At 35.4% G+C, this 24,965-nt stretch overlaps 1 protein-coding gene across 9 annotated transcripts in view; it reads right to left on the bottom strand.

Moving 5' to 3' along the window:
- The window catches only part of CNOT4 (CCR4-NOT transcription complex subunit 4), a 113,982-nt gene that overhangs the window by 70,708 nt on the left and 18,309 nt on the right, over positions 1 to 24,965 (bottom strand). The window lies entirely within an intron of this gene.

Below are 24,965 nucleotides of genomic sequence, written 5' to 3'. Positions count from 1 at the left end.
TACCTTTGACCTAAAAGCTACTTAAACTGCAACATAACTAAAGGAGCATGATAATATCCTAAAATGTATCACAATTTATAAGATAAACCTAATGAGAAAGAGAGACTTTAGCCATCTATAATTGCATGCTAATATCAAACACTTACCAAAGAAAACATAGGCTAGAGCTGAAAATAATATGCCGTAGAACCTGTTTACAATTAAACATGTATTGATATGCCAAGGAAAACTTCTGAGAAAATAAGAACATAGTAAACAAAAGTATTCCTAAGGTAATGCTATAAGAAGCCTACAAAAAACAGGAAGGGAGAAGAGAAGTAGACCTAAATATATCAAAGTCTTTTATAAAATTAAATAATTTATCTTTTTAGATTGTGGAGAGTTGGAATTTTGTAGGTAAAAATTTAGGCTAAAGTCATTGTTAAATTAAAACATTAGACTGGAGTCACTATTTTAGGTTAAAAAAATGATAGCCTCCAAAATACAACTCAGTGCAATCCCTATCTAAATAACAGTTTAAAAATAATTTGACAAAATGATTCTAAAGTTTACATGAAAGAGTAATAAATGCATGAGAACTACTTTGAAACTTCTGGGAGGAAATGTGGGGATTTGTGCTATCAGATATTAAACTGTAATACAAATCTACAGTAATTTAAACAAGTTGGTATTGGTACAAATATAGATGAAAGATCAAAGAAACTAAATAAAACATCTAGAAACAGAACCATAAATTTATGAGATTTAATATTTGGTAAAAGTGATATTACAAATCAATATGGCAAGGATGGACCAATTTATAAGCAGTAAAAGGCTAGTGGTCTATCCACTCTAAGGAAAAAAAACAGTATATATCTATCTCATACTGCAATCAAAATAAATCCCAAATGATCTGTCTAAAAAGCTATATATTGAAATAAACTATCAAAGTGTTAGAAGAAAAAAAGAGAATTTTTCAAATCTTGGGATACAGAAGGTCTTCCTAAGCAAAAACAGAAATCCAGACGCTCTAAAAGAAAGATATGATTGACTTAGCATGATGGAAGAAAAAAGAGTTAAAGGCAAGAAACAGTAAAGGATGTATTTCAAAGAAGTTAGTCTCCCCACAAAGTAGAGACTATACCGATCTAAGTTCCTCTTCACAAAGAGGAAATGGGAGCACAGAGAGTACCTTTCCTTAAGTTGCCCATCTATTACTATGTTTCCCCAAAAATAAGACCTAGCCGGACCATCAGCTCTAATGCGTCTTTTGGAGCAAAAATTAATATAAGACCCGGTCTTATATTAAAATAATATATATTAGATATATTTAATATATATAATATATATAATATACCTAGTAAAATTATATATATATATACACATATATGTATATATATATGTGTGTGTGTGTATATATATATATATATAAAATATAACATATATTATAGTAAAATAAGACCGGGTCTTATATTAATTTTTACTCCAAGATGCATTAGAGCTGATGGTCTGGCTAGGTCTTATTTTCGGGGAAACACGGTAAGTGGAGCAGCCTAAATTCATTCCAGGAAGTCCTAACACTCCTTATACCACCTAATACTCTATCTTACATAAACACTCACACATACGCACCAAGTGCCTTGCTGTTTTGCAGCACTGCTCATACAGGGAGAAAGCTGCCAGCAATCAGCTGAGAAGTCATTAAGTAAATCATATAGTCATAAGGTAGATGTGTGTGTTCAATCAGAAGATATCTATTCTATGGTGTTTTTAACTTTTGAAAGCAAGTTGGAGACTAACATAATATACAGTTACTTCTATATAACAGTATAAACCTTGTATGCATACATATTTGATTTGTTTCTCTAAACAAATAAAGCACACGAAAGGTTACACCGCCAAAATGTTACCATATCACAAAAGACAAAATGAAGGTAGTAGACTACTGGTTTTAGTTTTGAAAAATCTGTATTATCTGAATAATTACAACATTTTTGCAATTCAAATCGCCAACTTAAAAAAAAGAGGGAAGTTATTTTCAACTCACTTAGGAAAATTAAATGTGACTTTTGTTAATAATTCAAAGAAAAAATATTTTAAAATAAAAATTTTTTAAAAGAAAAATAGTATATGTATTTATAAACAACTCACGTATCTTGATTTACAGACCCAATTTTGCCACTATCAGTTTCCTCATACGTTAAATGAGGGACTTAGAGCTGACCTAATGGCTCCTCCAGTTTGAATATCCAAAAACTACCTGTAGAAAACACATTCTCAAACACTGGTTCCACCAACAGGAAACTAAACTAAAATAATGGAGGGGTGTTGCCTACACTTCTAATTTACTTTTGATTATAAGACATTCTTTCCATAACTACAGCTTAATTGGAGTTTTAGTGAAGTAATTATGGGATGCTGGGAAGGAAACAATACACAGGGTTTTAAGAATTAAAAAGCTTTCTAGAAAGTAAATTACTATTAGTTAAAAATGACATATTAAGGTTATGCTTCTTGATTGCTTCTGTCTTTTAATTTTTAAAAAAATTTGCAAGAGGATGAGGAAGGAAAAAGGACAAAACAGCAAGAAGTCCCTAAAGATGGTTAATACAAAACCAAATACATTTTGCACACTTCTAGCACCATGGAGAGACGCCAGGCAAGGCGTCTGCAAAATGTAATCACGGAACTGGTAAAATGTAGGAGGGAAGTCTGGTAGGAGAGAACACCGGAGCACAAAGTAAAAGAGCTGACTGACGTCTGTCTCATCTCTTCCACTAAGCAAGTAGCTGTAAGATTTTGGATAAGACACTCAAAAGCTCTAGGACTCAATTTACTCATCTAAAAAATGCCAAGAGACACACAATTGAATGGAATTTCAAGTAGAAATTTCTTTTATGTAGCCCCACTGAATTAAGCTTTTAAAATAACCTTTGAAATAAACTCTCTCCCCTCCAAATACCTTAGCCAAGATATTTATTTAGAGATCATTTTATTTCGTAAGCCAATCAACTAATATTAAAGTAATGGGGATGCAATTTAAATGGGCCAGTTGGAGAAGGTATCATTGAAAAGGTAACATTTAAGGACGTGCCTGACTAAGCCATGCAAATATCTGAGAAAAGAACAGACCAGGCATGAAGAAGTCAGTAGAGAGGTCCCAAGGAACGTGCTGGAAATGTTTGAAGAACAGCAAATTCAGAGGGGCTGGAGCAGAGAAAGTAAGGAGAGAAAATCTGAGGTAAGGGCAGAGACGTGGGGCTCCAGGACCTTGTAAGGATATCACAGACCACGAGAACTGTGGCTTTCTTTGTGAAATAAATGACAAGGACCAGAGATGTTTAAACAGAGGAATCGCATGAGTTTGACTTGTATTTTCAAAAGATCTCTCTGAGTTCCACTTCCAGTATGACAGTATAAAGAGTTCCATGAACCCAGTCCCCAGCAAAACTAGTGAAAATTATTTAAAACCAACCACTGAAAGCAGATGGAAATGATTCTCAGGGCATAAGGCAAATGAAGAAACACTTAGTCAAGAAAATCTACTAAAATTCAGGAAAAACAGCAAGACTATACGGTATTTGAACCAAAACCTGTTCCCTCACCCTTCTCAGCTCAATGACACTGAAACTCCACTCCAGACTGCTGCACGGGAAGGCAGAGCGCCCTGTCACCACAGCCACCAGTCGGAGCTGTCCTGACAGCACACCAGTCAGCATTTCTCCTGCTGCCCAAAGCTCCCTAAAGCTAAGTTCCACGTAAGTGCAGCCCATGGGGGGGGGGGGGGCTCTCTTTCAAACAGGTGCCACTCGTGGCAAAGAGGCCCTGTGTTGCTGTTGCAGGTTGAAAATACTAGGACTTAGATTGCCCTCCATCCAGCTACTCTGCAAAGCAGAGGCCCCACAAGCAGGAAAGGCAAGACCAGACAACGTGAGGCTACTGCACACTCCTCGAAGAAGTGCTCAGTTACTAAACTGGGGGCGTCACATGGAGGAAAAAGCACACCACTATCCCTGCTCTCCAATTCCAGAGCCAGAGCCAGAGCTATTGCCAGGAAGGAGACCTTAAAACAGATAGTTCTGAGTCTCTTCCTAAGGAACAGGCTTCACATGCAACAGAGTGTGAGGTTCAGCCCCAAGGGCAATCTCAAAACCAAGAAGCTGGTTAATATGAAAGGCAACTGGGAGGAGATTCAGACACCGGCTAAACTGCAAACCAGCTACTACACAGGACAAAATAAGGAGACCGAGGGAATAAGACAGCTAGGATGAGCCCTACTGGAGTTAGAACAAACTTCAGAGCTGTGACCTCAAGAAATATCCTTTCAAGTGAAGTCAAATGTTTTTGGATCCAGCAGAAAAGCAATTCATGTCCTAGGGCATTGTTGAAAACAAGGAAGCAGCCAGCTGGCAATTAGTGGAGCAACATGAGGGTGTGGTCAAGGAAAGACAGTGGATTCAGTGGTAAGAAAAGATGAAATAAGACCATCTGTGACAACATGGATGGATCTTGAGATGATAATGCTAAACGGAATAAGTCAGACAGAAAAAGCAGAGAACCATATGATTTCACTGATATGTGGTATATGAACCAAAAAACAACAAAAGAACAAGACAAATGAGAAAGAAAAACTCATACACAGACAACAGTTTAGTGGTTACCAGAGGGTAAGGGCGGGGGGAGGTAGATGAGGGTAAAGGGGATCAAATACATGGTGATGGAAGGAGAACCGACTCTGGGTAGTGAACACACAGTGGGATTTATAGATGATGTAACACATAATTGTACACCTGAAATCTATGTAACTTTACTAATAATTGTCACCCCAATAAACTTTAATTAAGAAAAGAAAAAAAGAAAGAAAGACAGTGGAAGAGAGCCCTGCAAAAAGCACTGTCATCCAGGGTGCATGTGGACACCCCTAAGTCTCCACCCCGAGGGACACCACCAGATGCTTAACACTGCAAGAGGGAATAGATGTCACTAAAACAATCCACCCAGTCACGAAACAAATAAGCAAACATCGATACAAGCCCTGGGAGGGGCAGGAGGAGACCAGAACCCACAGTTGCTATAATATTATATAAGATGTCCAGTTTCCAACCGGAAATTACAAGTCATGCAAAGAAACAGTAAAGAATAACCTATATACACCAAGAAGAAAGCAGGCAACAGAAATTGCCTGTGAGAGCCACCAGATGTTGGATTTAACAAAGACTTCAAAGGAACCATTTCAAATATGTTCAAAGAACTAAAGGAAACCATGATTAAAGTAGTAAAGGAATGTGTGATGACAATGTCACATCAAACAGAGAATTTCAATAAAGATAGATATTATTTTTTAAAAAAAGAACCAAATGGAAATTCTGTAGTTGGAAAGTACAATGACTGAAATAAAGTCACTGTGGACACTCAACAGTATGTTTCAACTAGAAAAAGAACGAAGTGGCGAAACAGAGGGCAATAGATCAACAGAGATTACGGAGTCCAAAGAACAGAGAAAAAAAAAGAATAAAAGTGAAAAAAGCTTCAGAAATGTAAAACATGATTAAGTAGATCAACACACACATAGTGGGACTACTAGGAGAGGAAAGGAGAAGGAAAAATATTTAAAGAAATAAAGGCTGTATTAAAATGAAGCACTATAGCTACACAACAATATACAGGAATCTCACAAACATCATGTTGAACAAGGAAGCAAGAAGAATGTAACTGTGGTCGTGTAAATTTCAACAGATAAAAGAAAACTGTATTTTAGGGATGCACATAAGATGACAAATATCAAGACAGTGAATGCCTTTGGGTGAAAGGGAGAGGGTTACGAACCAGAAGAAGAGAACTGGGGGGAAGCAGGTATTCTGCGGTATATTTTATTTTTAACCTGGGAAGTGGTTACAAAGATGTTTGCTTTATAATCAAACTGTACGTCTTACAGGTACACGTTTTATGTTTCTGAATATGTATTTCTCACTTTTTCCAAAGTCTTAAAAAAAAGATAATAGCTGCAAATTTCCCAGAATGGTTAAAAATAATCCCGAGATCCAAAAAGCACACATACCAAAGACCAACAAACTCACCAGACACAAGACAGTAAAACTGCAGAACACCAAAGGCAACAAGAATCCTAAAAGCAGATATTTAAAAAGGATCCTTCACCCAACAGTGATGATCGAGAATTACAGCAGACTTATTTAACTGCAACAACTGAAGCCAGAGGGAAAGACCAATTCAAGATACTGAGAGAAAATTACTGTCAACCTACAATTGTGCTCCTAGAAAACAATAATCCTTAAGAATGAAAGTAAAAGCATAAAACATTTTTTGTGATAATCGAGATTTTCACATAGACTAGATATTAGATGATACCAAGGAACTTTATTGTTAGTTAAGTATGATAGACATTTTGTATTTATTTTTTTTAAAGCTCTTCTACAGGAGATACATTCTGAAGTATTTACAGACTTCATGATACATTTCGGCAGGAAAGGAAGCACAGAACGGGGAAGAAATGAAACTACAATAGCAAAGTGTCCATAACTACAAAAACCAAGGGATGACAACAACTGGGTTTCGCTACACTATTTGGTGTACTTTCACGTATACTTAAAAATTTCCATGATGAAAAGCTAAAAATAATTGATAGAAGCATGAGGCTAAATTAAAAATTAAAACATAAATGAAAGTAGAGTCTGTTTACCAGTAAGAGACCTCCACTAAAGGAATTTGTGAAGACGTTCTTCAGGAAGAAGGGAAATGATCTCAGGGCAGTCTGAGATTAAAGAGATGGTGAGGAAAGCATACGGTAAAAATGTATGTAAACTGAGTCATATATTTCTATATAAGGTAATGTAGCAAGGATAAAAAAAATGTTAAACAATAACAACATGTAAGTTGGGAGAGGAGTGATACAAGATAAACTCTATAAGGTCCAATTTCAGAGCAGTATAAATGATAAAATTTCAAGGGTAACCATGTACTCTCCATGATCTACTAATTCCACTTCCTGATATCATCCTTAGAGAAACACTTGCACATTTTAGTGAGGAGGCATGTACAAATAGTTCAAGCACTGTATGTAATAGCAAAAAATCGGCAACTTACATCAATAGGAAATGGTATGGTATAGAAAAATTATGGTATATCAATAAAATGAAATACTATATAGCAATTTAAGACTTAAGGTAGATCTGTACATACAAATATATTGATTGAAAAAAGCTAATTGCAGGTACTGAATAACAGTTTTTACATTTGAAAAGAAACCATCTATTATACACACACACATATTTATACATGCAAAACCATACAAAAATTATAAACAAGTTGGTAATAGTGGTTATATCTATGAAAACAGTGAAGGAAATGGAATGAACTGGAAACTTCAGCCTTATTTCAGATTATGCTTTTCTTCTATAACAGCAAATTAATTTTTAAAAATAACTTTTTAAGGATATTAAACTTTGAATCCTCTGAGTGCAAAGATTGCATCTATTGTGTTCAGCACTGTACCATAGGCAAATGTATATAGCAAATTATAGGTCTCACAGTGGGGGTAGGGGACACATAGAAGAATGATTCAAATGAAATATACCAAAATAACAGTCTGTCACTTAGTAGGGCAGCTATGAGTAGTTTCTTTTCTTCCTGTTATTTTCCTCTATTTTCCAATTTTTAGAAAATGAACATTTATATTTATAATAAGACTACTTCTAAATTAGTTTAAAATCAAGTACAATTGACAAATAAAAAGAGAATAAAGTGATGAGATGAAAAATCTTTTGAATGTATAATTAGAGAATCAGCATCAACATGTTTCCTATTAGCTTCATGCTCTCTCAGAAGGATAGGAGTTTAAAAAATTAAAGGCTAAGCCTGATGAAGGTGTCATTAACAAGATAAAATCAAACTGTACAAAATCAAAGCAGAGACTAATTAGTGTGCTAATTAGTTCTCTACCATACCTGTACACGTGAACAGGAGTTGCCTACATCAATGTGTTTTCAATTCAGAAAAAAAAAGAAGAGGCAGGTTTGGGAGAAAAGTACCTGGTAGAAGGATATGCCTATTTTAAAGATCCAGAGACTTATTTGAAACAAATGCATCAAGGTATCAAAAGCTCAAAACCCTTCTAGTCACTCCGGACTTAAAAACTAGTCCTTTTAGGGAAGATTCTGTATATTAATTTACAGTGTATCAGTAATAACAGATTAGAAAGAAAACTAATTGAAAGCGAAATACCAAATTGAAGTGCATGGGCTAGTCTCACCCTCTCGGTAATAAAACAAAAAAAAATTCATGTTTATTAGCACTGTTAAGTGTGACCTCTTCTTTACCCAAATCTGTCACCCACTCAGTCACTTAGCTTCTATATCCTCCTAAATTCTCATCCCAGATCACATGGTGCAAATCAAATGTTCCTCTTCCACCAAACTCTTTCATCCTACCATTATTTTAGTCTTCCCACTTCATGGCAAGCACTGACTAATAAGGAAAGCCACCCTTTCAATTTTTTTGGCTGGGTGGACATGGAAGGGTACACAGTAAGACAGGGTTCAGAAAGGAGGAAAGATAAGAATTATGTGGTTAAACAGTGATTTTTAAATGGGTAAAAAGTGGATTTTAAACATTAATGCTACACATATACAGGAATCAAGCTTATACATGAATACCCCCTGGAATTATAAATATTATACTACATTTGATTTCTAGATATATTACCATGCAGCACATCTGGGATAAAATTAAAAGACTAATAATAAAGATTTTTAAGGGGCCTAAGATACAGAAGTAATCGCTATTAATACTCCTATAAAAACAAGACAAATGAATGTTTCCATGTTTTGTTCCTTCCTATCTCCATATGTGTCTTGCTTCCATTGTGACTCAGTAAAATCTAGAATGGTAACCGTTTTGCGGCATAAAGCCATGTAAAAGTAGTACACAATTTAGAATCCTATTACAGGTAGAACTAGTTCATTTCTATGAACTAGTTTCAAGCAGAAAATGTTAAGCTAACTATTTCTGTGGAAAGTCTCAAAGAGAATATATGTATCAGAATGTTTTAAATAATGTAACATTTTATAAACAATAAAAGACAATTGTTACATGACATTAGCTCGATTATAATAGCAAAATACATAAGTCAACATCTACACCCCACAAAACAGTTATGTATAAAAAAGCTTTAAATCTATATAGCAGTACAAACTTATTCAACCAATTCAAAGGTTGTATCTCCAATGTGCTTATATTGTTAATCTTTAAATTGCACGTAAGTATACTCTGTACCCATACTTTAAAAATAAAAGTCCATGATCAATTATGAGTGAAGCAATTTAGAAAGAACATTATATGCATTGTTTGCAGCCAAAATGGTCAATTTAAATAATTATGTATTTTAAATGGTTTCATAGAATTTAAACCTATAGATTTAAAAAAAATGACTAAACCATATGTACATGTAAATTCTCAGGATATGAAGGATATTCTGTTTCCTTAGTTGTGGAATGGAAAATCTATTAACTCTTCCATACCATTGCCATCTTAGAAACTAAAAGCCCCATTAAAAAATGTTAACACTCACTAAAAGAGAAGAGGCTCAAACCTAGGGGTCAGCAAAAATTTTCTGTAAAGGGCTAAATACTAAATATTTTACACTTTGCGAGCCATACATACTTGCAATTATTCAACTTGATGCTGAAATGCAAAGGCACTTACAACAATCCATAAATAAATGAGTGTGGCTGTGTTCCAATAAAAGTTTACTTACGGACTTTGAAATTTGAATTTCTTTTAATTTTCTCATATCACAAAATATTCCTCTTCTGTTTGTATTTTTTTTCAACTGCTTCAAAATGTAAAAACCATTCCCTTAGGCCTTACAAAAACAAGTAGCAGGGACCTCTGCTCTAAACTAACATGGAAACCTCACAAATTTGAGCATGAGTCTAAGTCCTGGCCTTCTTTCAAATCTATTTCTCTTAACCTTCTCCCTGAGGAAATCTTTTTATATTGTATCAGGCAAGTGGTTTCTCTCCACTCTAAGCATTTGCTTTTACTGGCCCTGCTGAGTTGGCCTAGCATGCTATGAGAAAAAACTACTAGCATTATTTTAAGATATAAAAAACATATTCCTGTACCTTCATACTCTTACTAAAAAATTTCACAAACTTGCATTTGTGGACACAGGCTTGTTTTCCAATTAGACAAAATTTAGGATATAAATGCCAATTAAGACAGAATTTAGGAAATACAGTACCTGAGAAATACTGACATGAAATATTTACCATATAACAATTACAATGAAACCAAGACCATACTGAACAATACATGTTAAAGTATTAAGTAAAACTGTCCCCAGTGATGGTAATCAGCACTTATTACACATTTACAAAATGTTCCTGATGTTGGAGGCCTCAGTAAACTTCTAAATAATCACACTATTTGTAAATAAAAATATACAGAGCGAGAAAATCATCTAGAAGTTTAAAACTGGGTACAATTTCATATTTCACAGAAGGAAGCAACTTGGTTGGAGGTGCAAAAGGGAGTAGTAATAAAAATAAAACATGAATAATGAAAAATGGAAAAAGAGAGAAAGTAAAGGCATGAAAGTTGAGATAAAACAATTACTAGAACCTAAATTACGGTTTAACAAGAAAGGAGAATAGCCAAAGACAGACAAATGAGTTTGGTGTCACAGAGAAAGCAGCTGGGTTTAATTAAAGAGAAAACAGTTCATTATATGAACAACGGTGGTAAGGGACGGAAGGAGAAAGGGAATAAAAGAGAAAATGACCAAAATAAAACATTAAGTCACCATTTAGTTATCCAGTTACAGTTCCCCCACCATCATTTTTGCAATCTAGTTATAGTCTTATTATAGAGCAGTATGCAACCTCCCATTATAATTACTGTAAAAACTAGTGTATCTATTAATGGGGTGGGGGAAGCGCAACTTTAAGAGTCAAGCTGGTGATACTAATATGTCTGCATAACAGCATGCTGTAGATAACCATAAACTATGTTACTACACTTACAACAAACATGCAAAAGTTTCTAAACTTTGATAGTGGCTAAAACTTCAGCACAAGTCCAACCTCGTATAATGATGGCTGAAACAAGACTTGTTTGCTCACCCACCTTGACTTTAGGGGCTTCATTAAAAATAACAAAAAAGTATTTTTTATTCAGTTCCAGTTGACATTCCATATTATTTTATATTAGTTTCAGGTGTACAGCATTGTGGTTAGACATGTATATAATTTATGCAGTGATCCCCCACCCGCACCATACATAACTATTATATATTATTGATGACATCCCCATGACTCTTTTGTAACTACTAATTTGTACTTCTTACTCCCTTCACCTGTTTCACCCAGCTCCCCAACCCCTCCCCTCTCTGGCAAACATCAGTTTGTTCTCTGTATCTATGAGTCTGTTTGTTTTTGTTTCTTCATTTCTTTCGTTCTTTAGATTCCATGTATTAAGTGAGATCACATGGTATTTGTCTTTCTCCGTCTGACTTATTTCACTTAGCATAATACCCTCTAGGTCCATCCATGTTTTCGCAAATGGTTAGATTTCATTCCTTTTTATGGCCGAGTAATATTCCATTGTACGAGTATATAGCACTACAGTTTCTTTATCCAATAGTCTATTGATGGGCAATTGGGTTTCTTCCATAGCTTGGCTATTGTAAATAATGCTGCAATGAACACAGGGGTGCATATGTCTTTTCAAATTATTAGTGTTTTGGATTTCTTTGGGTAAATACCAAGAAGAGGGATTACTGGGTCATAAAGTAGTTCTATTTTTAATTATTTGAGGACCCTCCATGCTGTTTTTCATGGTGGCTTCACCAATTTGCAATCTCACCAACAGTGTATGAAGATTCCCTTTTCTCTGCCTCCTCACCAAGACATGTTGTTTGGTGATTTATTGAAAAATACATTTAAAAATAAGTTATACTCATATTACTACAATACAAAGACAATTGGTTGGGTCAGGCTTATATACTATACTTAAATGTCTAGAAAAAGATAAACAACAAGAAATATTCAAATTGAAAAAAAAGAAAAAAACTTAACAGACTAAATACTTAGGCCAAACTCTTTACACCTCCCTTCAACACATTTCCAATTCTAGGACTGAGCCTTTCAATTTTTAAAAATGTTTACTTTTTTTTTTGCAATCTGTGCATTTTCCAGGGAAGTGAAGTTCATCACTTTTGAAATAGCAAATCCTGTCAGGCACCTACTGTGTGTCAGATATAGAACCAGATATTGATGATGACGATGGTGATGCTTATGGTGATGGTGATGATGTTGGTGGAGGAGAAAAATCAATGACTAATTAATTTACTATATACTCAATGACCTTTACTCTATTTAAACAGCACATTTCAGGTTCCTCTAGACATAAAAATAAATCAGCTACATTCTAAACATAGTTGTGAAAACTACTGTGCAACTCTGCCTACTCCATGCTGCCACTGCTTTCCCATCATCACTTTGAGTCAACCTTTTTTAGTCAACAGTCTATAATGTACAGAAGTAAAATTGCTAGAGAATCTGCGTATCTCAGGAAAATACAGGGTAGAATCGTAAGGACAGAGTCAAGAGCAAAAAGAAAATACTATCGCCGACCGAAATGCCGGTGCTTTTGCTGAATTGTGCAACACATTTTTTTCATTTTTACATATTATAAAGTCATTTGTTAGCTTAGAAAAATAAAACTGTCACAGATTACTTGATATGTATACATTAAGATTATATTTTGGGTACTTAGTTTGTAGACTGATAGCACAAGACTAATATATTTTCCCCATTCTCAAGGCAACCCGAAAGAGCTCTACCAGAAATTTCCCCTCAAATTTATTTATCTATTCTTTCCCTGAACTTCAATTTATAATAACCATTGGTGTACTTTCTACTTTCTCCTTACAGCAAAGCAATATGTAGTTTACTATACATCACAATCACTTAAAACCCCATGCTTTACTCCTAAAAGCATCCTTTCACCTTTTTTAAATTCTACCTTCCACCCAGGGAAGGGCACAGAGAAAGAAACAAGGACACAGGACCAAGGTCTGAGTAATTCCAACCTTGTAGAGCTAGCAGTGGAGAAAAGGATGCATACGAAGACCATAAAAGACACCTGAGAGAGGTAGGAGGAAAAAAGAGTATAATGACAGCAGAGATAGAGAAAAGTGGACAAGTCTGAGAAATACTCTGACGGGGATAGACTAGATGTTAGGAAAAGGAAGAGAAAGAGGTTTCAAGAATGACTCCGGGGCCAGACCGGTGGCTCAGGTAGTTGGAGCGCCGTCCTCTAATGCTGAGGTCGCCAGTTCGATTCCCACATGGGCCAGTGAGCTGCGCCCTCTACAGCTCAGATTGTGAACAACAGCTCTCCCTGGAGCGGGGCTGCGGTGAGCAGCCGGAGGTCAGCGTGAGCTGCCACAGGCTACCGTGGGCTACCGTGTGCTGCCAGGAGCAGACAGTGGCCAGCGTGAGTGGCTGGCAGCCGGCGAGAGCTGCCGTGAGCTGCTGTGAGTGGCCGACGGATGACCGGGGACCGACTGCCTCAGCCCAGGGGAGCGCAAGGCTCATAACACCAGCATGGGCCAGGGAGCTGTGTCCTACACAACTAGACTGAGAAACAGCGGCTTGAACCCGAGTGGGGGCGGGGGGAGGCGGAAGAAGGGGAAAAAGAAGAATGACTCCGAATATGACTCCCAGGGATGCCCAGGTAATTCATTCATTCATTCATCAAAATATTTACTGAGAAATGTGTACACGGCACTTTTCTAGGTATACAGATCGCTTGAATAAACATATCTAGAGTTCAGAGATGTGTGCGTTGATGAAATATACATTTTTAACTCAGAGACATCTAATATTTAAAGCTTTGAGACTGAATGATACTGCCTGGACTTTCTCATTTATGTGACCCAAAATAGTCTCCTTTTGTTAAATCAGTTTGGGTGAAGTTTTACGTCATTTGCAACAGAAAAGTCTCTTCACTGCATCCTTTCTTTGGCCTCACCTTTAATTCCCTCTTCAAAAAGCAGTCAGAATAAAATTATACATTTGATGATTTTACTCTTATCTCAAACCTTTCCAGGGCTTTATAATGTACCTGGGATAACACCCCCTACAAGGTCATTGATGGAACTGCCTTAAAGTCCTCTGTCACTCCATCCCCTCCCTCTATCACTATGCTCCAAACACTGACCTTGGGAAAACAGGTTTTAAACATACACTTAGCATATAAACTAGCAATCCCACTTCTAGATACGTACCCAAGAAAAATGAAAACACATGTCCACAAAAGAGCTTACACATCAATGTTCACAAGCAGCCTTATTGAGAATAGCCAAAATAAACCGACAACCCGAGTGTCCACCAACACGCGAATGGATAAATGAACCGTGGTTCATGCCTTCGATGGAATACACCACTACTCAGCAATGAAAAGGAACGGCTGATACATGTAACATGGACAAACCTCAGAGCATGATGCTCAGTACAAGAAGCCAGTCACAAAATTATTCCACTTAAGTGAAATTCCATTAACAGCCAAACTGAGCTGTGGGAACAGAATCACAACAGAAATTGACTCTGGGGACAGGTATTGAGTAGAAAGGGGAATGAGGGAATTTTCTGAGGTGACTGGAACGTTATATATCTTGACAGAGGTAAGTTAAACAGGTACACACTTTTGTCAAAACTTAACTGCTCACTTAAGACTTATATATGTCATTGAATGTAAATTGCACCTCAAATTGTTTAAATATCATTTTCTTAAATCCATAAATAAAATCTCTACTTATCAGGTCTCCATGCCAGTAGAGTCCTTACAGTCAAGCTCCCTCTATTAGAATTTGGTTCCACTATTTGGCTGGTGGTGAAGACTTGGAGGGAAGCAAAGCACCAGTAGGACGACGAGGGGAAGGAGGGAGGGAGGGAAGTCTTCTGGTACCTGCCCTAGAAGTCTAAATCCTAAAATATGCAACACAATAATCCTATATTACAAGTAAACCTTTATTTAGTGGACTGGGAATGGAGAGGGGATTCTAGCTGGTAACAAGTCACTAGGCTTGCAAAGTCAGTCAGAGACCACTCAAACTACTGAAAAAAGTTTGATATTTTAAAGAAACTTTTATAATTTTATAAATGTCTTTATAACACACCTATCTTATAAAACCTGAGATTCCTAAAAAAAAAACACACAAACCCATTATTAAAATATAGAACTTTTTACCATTGCTAATTATTATGAAAGTTGTGACACATGCCTAGAAGCAGCACCTTAGCAACTGGTACTAAAATTCTAAATAAGTTAAGGGGTCGTGTTTAAGACTAATTTTAAAGGGATCTGATGAAATTGTATTTGGGGACACAAAATCATCGAGAGATAAACAAAGTTAAAGGTAGAAGTAGCCTTGAAAGTAAATTATTGATCGTTCTTTTCCTTTTCTAACCTCTATCCAGCTCCTGAGTACACAATGACTTGCATTGCTCGTAACTGTTTTATTTCATATGACAATTTTGTCACTCAGCCAGTCTATATGCTGGTGCCTTAAAGGCAGTGTCCCTACACCTAGCAGAGCTGGAAGGTACACTTATTAGACAAACAAGATCTCGCTAAATATTATATTAAATGTTCCTTACTACAAGTAGGTCATGACAGGAAAAATCTGTGGATTCTTAAGCAACCCTTTCAAACTAGTCCTAAAAGATAATAATTGGCTCCAAAAGAAAATAAAGAGGGGGGAACCCAAAAACGTAAGTATGTACCTCACAAATTATAAAGAATTCTAAACAAAAGTTAAAAAAATCTTTTAAAAAATGCAATTATAATTTCCCATCTTGACATTTAAAAAAAAGAATGATTAACCTGCCTTAGAACCAGGTTTTAATAAAATTGTTGACTTGGAGGTTTGAATAAAAGTCCTAAAAGTGCCATAAATGGGAAAGTAAAGAGATTCACTTAATCTCCTATTAAGTGTTCCTTGTTTTCTGACAAATGAACTGGTTACATGCTTAACTTAAAAGATTTCTAAATTTCTCACAATTTAAAAACTACATTCAAAAACAATAAAGGAAAAGTGGGGCTACACTATTTTGACTAAATAAAAAAGAACAAATAAGAAGAACTATTGAAACATGACAAAAATAGTTTTTATTCACTTATCTGCAAATTACTATATTACTAACTTGGCAAAGAAACTGTAAGTTTTTTAAGGTACTGAACAGAGCAGACACATAGAGAAAAATTTAAGCACAGTGACTGTCAAACTGTAGGATAAAAACAATATATTATTCTACTCAGAGGCTAGAGGAATATAAGACAAAAGAACTCCTCTGTTCCAAGAGTACAATAGTACTCTATGGTTTTCCCTCCAGGGACACGCTACTTCATTATGATAATAACCAATCTTAATATTTAAATCGGTTTTGATTCAAAACATTAATGTAGTGCCATTGAAGATTGCACAACCAAGTGCTCTGGTTAAGAGTTAACATTTTTCCACCCTGCTTCTGATTTGTTGTTCTCATTAAATTTCTACACAAAGCAAATGAAAATGTAAATAAAAGCAACTCCAAGGAGACCATTGCACTCAGTTAAATAAACATTTTAAAATAGTGATACCTAATTCTACAGAAAATATATTGAAAACTAAGGTGCTTATACACTGCTGATGGCATTATACATTAGTTCAATCCTTTTCAAATTCAATACAATGCAAAATCCGTGATGATAGTACTAGCCTCTGCTCCAGTAATTTCATGACTAGAAATACAGCTTGGTGAATAATTTAACTAAAAGCAAGTAGGCTATTTCAACCTTGCCTAGCACTTGAGGGTACAGTTAATACAATTTAGCAGTCAATATAAACACGCTGAAGTCTGTATTTCCGATACCCAAAATGCCTTGCTGTACTCCACAGGTGTTACCTATGTGATAGAACCACCAATGACAACTACAGAACAAAATTTTACCAAAGATATGGATAAGTCACATGCAAACAGAATACTTTGTTTTAAAATCTCATCACTGGAAAAGGAAGCTCCCAAAATAAAAGACCAACCTCATGACGAGCAGTTTTAGGGTGAAGGCAACTGAAATACAAAAGAATTGAAAGAAGAATTCTGAAACTCATTGAATATGACAATAGAGTTAGTAGTCCTATAATATCAAATAAAAACTGGTTATAATTCTCTCATGGATTAGCTAAGAAATAAAACAAATTTTTCCAATTCGTAAAAAATATTAATGGAAGATCATGACTAAAACTGTACATGGTATAATATGCTGCTGTCTAAAAATTGAGGAGTCAACTCTTCTTGACAAACTGAATTTGGTAGAAGCAAGTTTAAATAAAAACTAACAAATACCAAAGCTATAATCTGCAAAGTTAGTTAAGAACAAAAATCTAATCAATAAATTAAATGTTCATTCTAAATGTATGTAAAAGGGAAAGATTCTAGCCCAGAAAAACGATGTGAATAAAAAACAAAAACAAAAACAAAAAACAAACCACTGGAAAAAGAATGTTTAATGTCATGATGTGGAAAACTGATCATTAAATTTAAATGAGTTAATGCAGTTTTCCACAGAAGATAATCTGATTAAGATTCACTAATGTTGGCATGACTGATTAAAATACTTGTATTCCCGATATCCTTTGAGGATCAATACATCCACTAGGTCACAACGATAATCAGTTAAAAAGGTAAACTATTGCTCTATGTAGAATATCAAAAACTGATAAGTATGCGATGTCCAATGGGGGAAGGTTTTCCTACCCAAGGAGGCCATCATCTTCAACCCACTAGGGAGCTTTGAGAGTGACAGATATGAACCCAAGTGATAGAAAGAGACGACCCACCCAACCCACAAGATCAGCCTTCAACCCAGGCAATCAATGTACAATACACACAAACACTGCCTTCCCATCAGAAACATAATGGGATATAAAGTGACCACTGAAAATGATGTTTATAAGTTTATTTTATGTCACCATTGTATTTCGAGTGTATGATAACTATTAATATAAATCACTAGTGTTATGGCACATAAAATAAACTAATACAACAAAAAAGAAGGAGAAGGTCCAAGATAACATCAGCATAGGTGGATGCTGAACTCGCCCCTTGCCATGAGCAAACTCAAATAGACACCTATGGAGAGAGCAATTACTCCTGCGAGACAAGTGAGGGCTGGATGAAGAGCTTCTGAACAATGAATGAGAGAGAGAGAGGGGCCACACAGAGAAGGCCGGGAAGCTGCAGGCACTCTCTGGGGTGGAGGAGCCAATGCACGCCATTTCCGCTCCCCTCCCCTTCCACTGGCAGGAGCTCTACTCCGGTGCTTTGGCCTCCCAGCCAGATCACCACAGCAAGTTGCCAGCTACATTGCCCAGAGCCTTTTACCTCCAAACAAAGGGAGCAAGCAGGGCCAGGGCATCACCACAAGACCCAGGTCTCCCTGCCTGGAGCTGCTCCAGCCCCACAAACCAACGCCCCAGGCCTCACGAGCACCTGCGCTGGCCCAACCGGCTTCCCAAAACTACGTGGCATTAAAGCCTACACGTTGCTTCTGCACAAGACCACTGACAAGAAACACGAGAGAGACTGTATAGAGAAGGCTGGGGAACCGCAGGAGCTCTCCAGGGAATTCTCTGGGGTTGGAGGTGCAAATGAGCATCATTGCTTCCGTCCCCCTCCACCTCCATAAGGGGGGCAGGGGCTCTATCAGGTACTCTGAGCTACGCAAGGCTGGACATTCCCAGACACACTGTCTGCACTCATTTCACCCCAACAAAGTGAGCAAGAATGACAGGGCATTACTACAGCACTGACCTCCCTCTCACCCAGAGCCACCCTGGCTCAGGAGGCCAGGGCCATGGATGCCTTATGCACCCGCGAGGCTCCTGCTGGCCTGCCCAAACCACCCGCCAACACAGCCCACTCAAAGGCCAACGACACAAGGACACTTTTTAAAGACTAGATAACATTTTGTCTAATTCATATAAACAAATACAGACAGTCAAACAAAATGAAAAGACAGAAGAATATCTTTCAAATGAAGAAATAAGAAAATTCCCCCGGAAAGAATCCTAAGGAATTGGAGATAATAATTTGCCTGGTAAAGAATTCAAAAAAATGGTCATAAAGACGCTCACCAAACTTGAGAGTGGAATACAGGACTGTACAAGGAATTTCAACAAAGACGTAGAAAGTAAAACAACCAAGCAGACCTGAAGAATACTGTAACTAAAATGAAAAGGACATTAGAAGGAATCAACAGCAGATTAGCTAATAGAGAAGAACAGATCACCAACTGGAAGACAAACTAGTGGAAATCAACTAATCAAGAACAGCAAAAAGATAAAAGAATTTTTAAAAACATCAAACACTCAAACACTCGGATTATAGGGATCCCAGTATAGGAGAGAAAGGTTATCATTGGAAATTGAAGGAAAGATCAACAGTATCCCAGACAAGCAAAAACTAAAGGAGTTTATCACCATTAACCAGCATTATGTTAAACAGTCTTCTTTAACCAGAAAAGGAAAGGCCATAACTAGAAATAGAAAATATGAGAAAGGGAAAAAAAAATCTCATATGTAAAGCCAAATATTAATAAATACAGCAAATCAGACATTTAAAAAGCTACTACAAAGGTCAAAAGAAAAAAAGTACAAAACTCAACTCAAACCAGTTAGGAGATACATAACACAAAAAGATCTAAAACATGACATCAATAACAAAGTGTGGAGAGTGGAGTAAAAATGTAGTCCTTATAGAATATATTTGAACTTTAATGCCTATCAGCTTAGAAAATGATATACATAAACCTCATGGTAACCATAAACCAAAAACCTACAAAAGATAGGCAAAAAACAATGCGAAAGGAACCCAAACAAAAGGAACCCAAAGAAAAACAGCAAATCACAAAGAAGGAGATCAAGAGAAGAAGGAAGCAACAGGAGAACTATAAAACCCAAAAAAAAAACAAAATAGCACTAAGTACATGCTTATCAATAATTACTTTAAATGCAAAGGGATTAAATGCTTCAATAAAAAGACATAGGGTGGCTGAATGGATGAAGAAATATGACCCATCTATGTGCTGCTTACAAGAGACTTACTTCAAATCAAACAACACATACAGGCTGAAAGTGAAGGGATAGAAAAAGATATTTCATGCAAATAGAAATGAAAAGAAAGCTGGAGTAGCCATACTTGCATCAGACAAAATTGACTTGAAAACAAAAACGTAAAAAAAGACAAAGAAGGACATTACATAACTATAAAGGAGTCAATCCAGGAAGAGCATATATCAATCATAAATGTCTATGCACTCAACATAAAAGCACCTAAATATATAAAGCAATTATTAATGGACATGAAGAAATCCACAGTATTATCATAATAGGGGAGTTTGATACACTACTCACATCAATGGATAGATTATCTAGGAAATAAAAGCCTTAATTAAGTGTCACTTTAGACTAGCTCCATTTAGTAAACATTTACAGAACATTTTATCCAAAAATTGAAGAATGCTCATTTTTTTCAAGTGCTCACAGAACATTGTCCATGATAGATCATATATTAGGCTACAAAACAAGCCTCAATAAATTCAAAAAAGTTGAAATCACATGAAGCATCTTTTCTGACCACAATGGCATCAAACTAGAAAACAACTACAGAAAGAAAACTAGAAAAAACACAAATATGTAGAGAGTAAACAGCACCCTACTAACATACCAATGGATCAAAGAGGAAATCAAACAAGAAATCAAAAACTATCTCGAAACAAATGAAGATGAAAACACAACTCCTCAAAATTTATGGGATTCAGAAAAAGCAGTTCTAAGAGGGAAGTTCGTAGCTATACAGACCTACCTCAACAAACAAGAAAAATCCCAAATAAATAATCTAACTCTACACCTAAACGAATTAGAAAAACAAGAAAAAACACAACCCAAAGTAAACAGAACAAAGGAAATAGTTAAGATCAGGGCAGAAACAAATGAAATAGCAATCAAAGAAATAAGAGAAAAGATCAATAAAACTAAGAGCTGATTCTTTGAAAAGATAAACAAAATCAACAAACCTTTATTCAAACTCATGAAGAAAAAGAGTGCAAGTAAAATCATAAATAAAAGAGAAGTTACATCCGACATCACAAAAATACAAAGAATCATTACAGAATACTATGTACAATTGAATGCCAATAAATTTGACAATCTAGAAGAAATAAACTTCTAGAAATGAATAATCATAATAATGTTATAAGGACAAAAGGAAAACTGTCAACCAATCTCACCAAAAATCCTCAAAAGCATTAAAATCATACCATTCAATATAAATTGCTGTAAATTTCAGTCAAAAACATAAAATGGCAAGGTTAACATATGCACTTTGAAATTGACAAAAGAATCCTAAAAATACCAAAATGCTAAAAATACATAAAATAACTTTCTAAAAGATTGTAATCAGAAAATGCTAGGAAAAAACAAAACTCTCAAAGGACTAAAGAAATCAGAGTAAATTGAAAAATTTTCCCATGAAATAATGTAATTTTGTCTGTGCTCATTAGAAAAAATATTTTGACTACACTGATAAAAAGAATTGGTGAACTTGATGAATCAGCCTATAGATTAATTGACCTAGAGCCAGTATAGCTGTAGAACAAATTCCTAGAAATGAAATTGCTGGATCAAGCATAGTATGTGCAATTTTTAGCTTTGATAAACATTGCTAAATTGTCCTTTCAAAAGTTGTACCAATCTACATACTCACTAAAACCTATTAGAACCAAACATTTTAATCCTTACCAACCGAAAATGTAAACACTGGAATCACTTATTTTAAATTTTCACTTTTAAATTCTTGAGTGTATGCATTTCATAATGGTAAAAAGTCCTTTTAAACTACGTTATGAAGAAACAAAAAATATTTACATAATAAGTTTTTAAATTGTACAAAATGACTTTATACTAATAACTATGTAAAAACAAATTCACATATTAATAAGAAATCAAGATAACGTGCAAAAAAATGAAAATAATGTTTATTTTAGGATTTAGGATACAAGGTTTTCTGTATTCCTTTTTGAGATTTACTCCATTGTTATTATTATGCTGATTTTCTGTTAACAAAAAGTTCTGGTGGCCTGGGAGTAAAGAATAATCACAGCTTTTGATGCCCCCCAAGGCTTTTTATTTCCTGTCAATGGCCCACCCAGTTTTCAGTTGCCCAGTGCCAAAATTTGATCATATTCTTCAATTTAGCACTCTCCTCCATCCTGTGTCATTCAGAGAATGGAGAGTGCTAAACGGTCATTAAATCCTATTCATTGCATTCCTTTATTAACTCTCTCATATGCCCTTTGGTCCCCATTTCAACTAGATAACATAGCATCTAAATGAAATCTGTCTCCTCTAGAATCCAACACAGTTCTGTTTAACTTCCCTTCAGACCAGTGCTTATCGAACCTGATCATACATACAAATCACTTGAGTATCTTGTTAAAAACGCAGATTCGGATTTTGTGGGTCTAGGGATGTTTGCCTTTGCATTTCTAGCTGCCAGGTTACGCCAGTGCTTCGTCCTTCATCCTTCAAGTCACTCTTCAGATTAAGAACCTTTAAAGCAGCTACTACCTCTTGCTCAAATTTAAATTCTTTCTTGGTACTCAGGAACCCTGTCTCCACCTTTGTAGCGCTGCATAACCCTAGAGAGGAGAACATCTTCCTCACTCTCCTTCCCACAGGCCATACTCATTCGGTTTAACAGTCAGTCCCCTTATACAGATAAGGTTCCCATGTTTCACTTTCAACTTCCTTCCTCACTCTACCTACCTACCACTCATTCAAATATTATCTTTTCACAAAACCACACAAATCAATCCGGTCCACACTCTTTACTCCTTTCCCGAATTCCTATAATACTTCTCCATTAAGCATCTGGTATCTATTGTCTTATTACTATAAAAACCGTTGCGGAGGCGTTCATCTTCTGTCCCATGAAGTGCCTAAGGTACAAATCTTCTTCCCATTTAATGCCTAGTAATATGCTGAGCATCTAATTTCTAATTCCATCTAAATTAATCCAGAGAATCACCCTTTGTGGGTGCCTTTAGAAAGAAGAATAAAAATAAAAAAAATCACCATATTTCACCTTGGAATACTAGTATTTCAAGGTCAACTTGCCACTAGTGCAAGCACAAATTACATTGCCAAGATAGAAACTAGTAACTATTTAGAACAAAGAATGTTAAATTTTGTTTAAAACTATAGTAACTGTCAAATGAGACATGGGACATGAAAATAAAGAAACTATGGAAAATGAATAAAAAATTCTAAGGGGAAAAATAAGAATAAAAAGAAAGCAATTGTCAATGATGTTATACAAACCAATAATAAGGGATATAAACCAAATAGATTAGATGGGGCACGGAGTCAAGGGAGAGTTGTATAGAGAGGTAGGTGGTATTCCAACAAGACTGTAAGATGCCAATAAGACTAGGTAGAATAAAAAATAAGTAGAACATACATTTATACATTCTTTTCAAATGCCCATGGAACATTCCTCCAGATAAACAATATCCTGGGCCATAAAACAAACCAACAAATTTCAAAGAACTGAACTCATACAGATTATATTCTCTGACCACAACAGAATACAACTAGAATTCAATAAATCTCCACACTCTTGGAAATATAACAACATAAGCCCAAGAGGAAGTCTCAAGGAAATTTTAAAAATACATATAGTTAAGAAAAATGAAAACACAACATATCAAAACTCGTGGAATGTAGCAAAAACAGTGCCCAGAGTAAATTTTATAGCATCAAATGCTTACATTTAGGAAAAAAGATCTTAAATCGATAATCTTTACTCCTACCTCAAGAAACTACAAAAGAATAGTAAAATGAACTCAAAGCAAGCAGAAGGAAGGAAATAATAAGGGGTAGAAATCAATAAAACTAAAAATAGAGAAAATCAATGAAACAAAACGCTGATTCTTTGTTTTAAAAAAATGAAGTTGATAAACCTCTGGTAAGAATGACAATATAAAAGGGAAAAGACAGGAATCATAAATATCGGAAAGAAATAGGGTACCATCACTACAGATCCAACAGCCATTAAAAAGACAATAATGAAACACATTATTGAGAATAACTTTATTCTCATAAAATCAACAACTTAGGAAAAATGGACCAATTCTTCAGACACCACACATTACCAAAACTAAATCAAGATGAAATAGATAACCTGAATAGTCCTATAGCTATAAATAAATTCAATTCACAGTTTAAAAACAGGTAAAGAAATTCCCTGGCCCAGATGGCTTCATTGAACAATTTTATAAAAAATTTAATGAGTTCATTCTAATTTTAGACCATCTCTTCCAGAAAAAGAGAGGCAATACTTCCCAACTCATTTTATGAGACCAGTATTACTCTGGCACCAAAATCAGACAAACATAGCACCAAAAAACAAAAACAAAAACTTTAGACCAATATTTCTCACAGATTTAGATACGAAATCCTAAACAAAATATTAGCAAATAAAATCCAACAATGTATAGAAAGATTATTGGGATTTATTCTGAGTACATGTGGCTGATTGATCATTTAAAAATTAATCAGTGTAATCTACCATATCAAAGGGCTAAGGAATAAAAATTACATAATCATATCAATTGACAGAAAAAGCATTTGATAAAATTCACAATAAAAATTTTTGATAAACTAAGAATAGGGGGGAACTACTTCAATTTGATAAAGAACATCTATAAAAAGCTCACAGCTATCACCACAACTTAATAGTGAAAACTATATGCTTCCCCCAAGCTCAAGTACATACAAGGCAGGGATGGCTGCTCTCATCAATCTTGTTCAACATAGTTATGGAAGATCTAGCCAGCAAATAAAGTAAGAAAAGGAAATAAAA

Source organism: Rhinolophus sinicus, linkage group LG11 (assembly GCF_036562045.2).
Source record: "Rhinolophus sinicus isolate RSC01 linkage group LG11, ASM3656204v1, whole genome shotgun sequence".
NCBI lineage: Eukaryota > Metazoa > Chordata > Mammalia > Chiroptera > Rhinolophidae > Rhinolophus > Rhinolophus sinicus.
Note: the sequence above shows the minus strand (reverse complement) of the source record. Positions and strands in the feature narration are given on the sequence as shown.